The 4,599-nt window shown below is 34.6% G+C and overlaps 1 long non-coding RNA gene across 1 annotated transcript; it reads right to left on the bottom strand.

Annotated features, from left to right (window-relative positions):
• Nucleotides 1–937: 937 nt before the first annotated feature.
• LOC135741202 (uncharacterized) lies at nucleotides 938–4,356 on the bottom strand. The gene is made up of 3 exons (XR_010529370.1): nucleotides 3,938–4,356; nucleotides 1,195–1,251; nucleotides 938–1,074 (listed from the first exon to the last, which is right to left on the bottom strand). It is a non-coding gene; the product is annotated as an uncharacterized lncRNA (long non-coding RNA).
• Between the last annotated feature and the right edge of the window lie 243 nt (nucleotides 4,357–4,599).

The raw sequence follows: 4,599 nt of genomic DNA, 5'->3' as shown, positions 1-4,599 counted from the left end.
TCTACGGTAAATTACCGGCAACCCAGCTGCAATGACATTGTAATTTCTACGGAATTTTTTTACAGTGTATTTGCATTATATTTAATATATTGAAATTGTGTTAAATTGGAACAACTTCAAATATATTTAGTGCAATTTAAGTGTACTTCTTTAAAATTCATTTGAAATGCACTTCTCATACACTTAAAAATACAGTTAGAATACATTTAAAGCTTAATTTAACTGTGCTTTAAGAACACTTTAATAGTACTTCAGCATATTAGAAATATACTAGCATTACATTAATAGAAATGTATTAGCATTACACTTCTATTTTATTATAAAGCTGTTTTTAATATTTAAAATGTTATATTAAAATCATTAAATTTTAAGACACATACACAGATTTTGAATACAGAACAATTTAATATACTTCATATTGTGTTGTGTACATTACAAAAATACCTAAAGTAAATTAATCAAGCACAGAGACATACATAATCTCTTGACCAAAGAGAAACATATAAAACAAATATCAGAGAAATGCAATTACATAGCTACTTCTATCAAATTGTACAACATTAACATTAAATGTATTAATGAAAAGTACACTATGAATATGCAATCACTAAATATTCATAAGCAATGATTATATAATAATCATAATGTAATTCTCTGCATAAAAAGTTAATGAAAAAAAAATGTTTACGTGCAATTTAAAGACGGAGTGCACAATGTTTGAAAAACGCTTTGGAAAAGGAAATTGGGCCGACTACCAAAACACACTTGTAGCCAACAAGCAGTAAGGGGCCTGTCTACTAACTGACATCCTTGCCGGGGTTGCGTATGTGTGTGGTGGCTCTATCAAAAGAAGGTCCAGATTCTATTGGGGTAGAGGCATGTTTGTTTAGGTAATTTCAAATGTTAACATTGGCTTTCAAAAATAGAACACTCTGCCTTTAACCAACTTAAGATAAACCTATAAAAAGCTGAACTAAAACACAAAACAGTTTAGATGTCACATGTTTAAGTGGAGGGTGACTTCTTCTTGCAATTCAGACACCGTAGTAATTGAAGACTGCTTTATCACACGGGCTGTGAACAGAGGAAACAGAATATACCAATTAACCAATAATGAATGAACATTTGGATATCCATGTTTAAAATAAATTGGCATAGATATTGTATGGAAGTTTTGTTAACTTCTCAGTTTACCTTTTAAAGCTTGACTGTGTCCTCATCAAGCGTGTCAGTTTTATCTGTCAGAGCACTCTACAAGTGGGAATGAAGATAGGATTAGAACAGGCTCATGAAATAAAGCAACCTGTGTGTATTACAGGATATGTTTTACATTGATAATTGTGTTTTATTTGAACCTCGATCATTTTCCATTGTTTGTCTATTGTGGTCTTGCAAACCTAAGGTTCACCTCTGTTTAAGGAGATTTAAGGAAATCAGAAATGATGCCAAATAGGGCTCCAGACTGCTATCAAATGGTGGCATTTTGCCACCTAAATTTGAGAGTGTGCCACTGAATTTTACATCCGGTCGCACATGTGCGACCAGCAAATTTTACCTTTTTTTTGTGATATGACCACTGATCTATATAAATGACTGGATTGCGCATAGAACGCTTGACGTAACTGCGTGAGGTGAAGCCAGCGCAGAGTTCGAGCCGCCATCTTGGTATACCCAACCGACAGAGAGCGTCATTGACTTCCATTCAAAATCATGATCAAAATTTACCCCCTTTACAGCGTATCAGTTACACAAGGTTAATTTTTAGGATATGTGTACGTTAATTATTTGTTAATTCTGGTGTTATTTGCAATGTTTATGTTTTAATCGGGCAGGATAATGGATTTATAAAAAAACATTAAGGTGAGTGTGTCTGCTGCATTTGCTAATGACACGGGTATAAATAAAGTTTTTTTTGACATTCAGCTACACTGTGACGGTCAGCGTTATATCTCTAAATAAGTTTAGGTAACTTGTAAGTTAAGATAACATAATTACAAAACTAGCAAATTATTGCATGCACATACTGTACAAAGAATGATTATTTATTTAGATTTAAGAATGAGCACGTTTATTGTCATTAATACTAAATATGCTGCGGTCTGTCTGCTGATCTGATACTGTAATAAAGATGAATGTATAATAACTGTTTAAAACGCAAATTGTACAACTTTCAGTAAATAACTATTTACATCAGGGGTGTCAAACTCAAGGCCCGCTGGCCAAATCCGGCCCGCCCCCTCATTTCATCTGGCCCGTGAGAGTTTACAAATTATGCTAATTATGTGGCCCGCGAGAGTTTACAGATTATTTTATTGTTATTATAAGTTTTATTTTTGCAGGTTATTTCCTATATAGATTTTTTTAGCAGCCACCAAAACTAATTTTTGTCCCGCCAAAGTCTTTTTGTAATGTAATTATAGTGATAATGTTGATGATTGCATGAGAGAGAATGAGCAGTGCCCCGCACGCGCGCACTACTAGAATGGGCGTGTCTGAATGCGAACGCTGCAGCCCCCAGAGGTCGCATTTCCAGGCTGCATACGTCATCAAGACTGTCTTGTTTCAGAATAGTAACAATTATAAAGTTAAATATTATTCTTTGTTTATAGTAAATAGTTGTAATATGCGTATGACTTGCGAATGTAATGGTCAGTTAACTTAAATAAACCAGGCTTGATGACGCTGCCTATGCGACCTCCGCATATGGAAACGGACAGTATCTGCTCGTTCTTCCTCTCCCTCTCTCGCGCCCGCTCACGTGCATCCAGCGAAAAAAAATTTTCCGACTCGTGTACAGAAATGTTTCGCGATGTCCAGCTGGGATTAGTTTACAACGCGTCTATTTCCGCTGAATATGCGAACTAATGACCCATCTGACTCATTAATAAACGATTGAATCTATTGATCTGTAGCCTACAACACTGAACTCATGAGACGTCAGTCAATCAGACACTTAAAGCCAGGTAAAAAATCACAGCTTTTTTGTAAAGAGGGCAAGAAATGACAAGCGAGGGTAGATGTGTTAATAAATGCCTAATTTTGTGGTGGAGATGGTAAAACTCTTTAATAGTATCTAAAATGCCTCTCATTTTCTGACCTGCACAATGAAGGATAACATAACATTTTAAGTGTACTGTACTCACATACAACATGTGTTTTTGTCACCACAATTATTTTAAAAATAATCTGTAGAATAGTTGTACTCTATACACTTTGTCATTATTTGCCTGGGCTTCTACTTTCAAAGCTAGGTATTAATTGAGTTATTAACAAAACCAATAGTAAGCAAATGCAGAGAAAATTATGCAATATACAGTAATAAAAGAGTTGATAGATTCATACAGTCTTTCAAATACAACCGGCCCTTTGAGATTAACCGTAATGCTGATGTGGCCCGGGATGAAATTGAGTTTGACACCACTGATTTACATGCTTTGGACGTTTGTGTTGTAATAATGTACAGGGTAACTTCAGATATAAAAACGAAGACGAGTAAAGTGATGTTTTATCATTAAAATCTGATAACGTCCATTGATTAAATAGAACGTTTGGGTATACCAACATGGCGGCGCGGTGGCTTCACAAGTGTGACGTCATGTGCAATCCAGTCATTTATATAGATCAGTGGATATGACACTAATCTGAAACAGCACATTGTACTTTCTGAATCTATAATTAAAGTATTTATTAGTAATACAGTCTAAATTAGTAGACATGTGAATATTTGGTTAGCATGTTGTTTTACCGTGTGTGCCCCTAAATTTTCTGGTTGCGCCCCTAAAATTTTCAGTTGGGGGCCACTGTGCTCCTAGTAAAAAAAGTTAGTCTGGTGCCCTGCCAAATGGTGCAATGATGACTAGGCCAAGTCCCTTACAGCTTTACAATAAAAAAAAAACGGTTTTTACATGAATAATTCAAAAGGACAGAAATTAGCCACCTGGAATGGATGTGTTGCAAACGTTTTTCTTCACTCCACATTTGCCCCGATTCAAAAATGTCAATAGCAGTTGATCTGAAAAACAACAGGCAGGTAAATGATGATTAATGATTTTTTTCGTTTTAAGATTTACTTACCCCGAGTACAATATATTAAGACAATATAATATAATCAAACCCAGCCTCGGCAGTTTTACAATCTCTCATAAAAGTATCCCTTCTTACAATGTCATTTTTGTGTCCATATGTAATTAGAAATACATTTAAAAATATACAAAAAGACAATAAGGTTGTCAAGATTGAACTGATATAAACATTAGCCATTGAACATTACTGGAGTTATAATAACCATATGGTCATATCATGGTATTTTCAGGTAAGACAGCTCAAACATTCATTTTAAACTAACGTTAGCGTTGCAAGAGAAACATTAGAAAAACTTAAACGTGAAATCAAATAGGGTTACACTTTATTTTGATAGTCCACTTTAGACATTCTACTTACTATAAATAACTTTGCAACTACATGTCAACTAACTTTCAATAATTTGCAACATAGGTCAACTAACTGTCATTAGAGTATTAGTAGACTGTAAGGGTTAGGGTTAGGGAAGAGGTTAGGGTTAGTGGAATAAGTTGACATGCACCTGCAAAGATACTTATA

Source organism: Paramisgurnus dabryanus, chromosome 24 (genome assembly GCF_030506205.2).
Source record: "Paramisgurnus dabryanus chromosome 24, PD_genome_1.1, whole genome shotgun sequence".
Classification (NCBI taxonomy): Eukaryota; Metazoa; Chordata; class Actinopteri; order Cypriniformes; family Cobitidae; genus Paramisgurnus; species Paramisgurnus dabryanus.
Note: the sequence above shows the minus strand (reverse complement) of the source record. Positions and strands in the feature narration are given on the sequence as shown.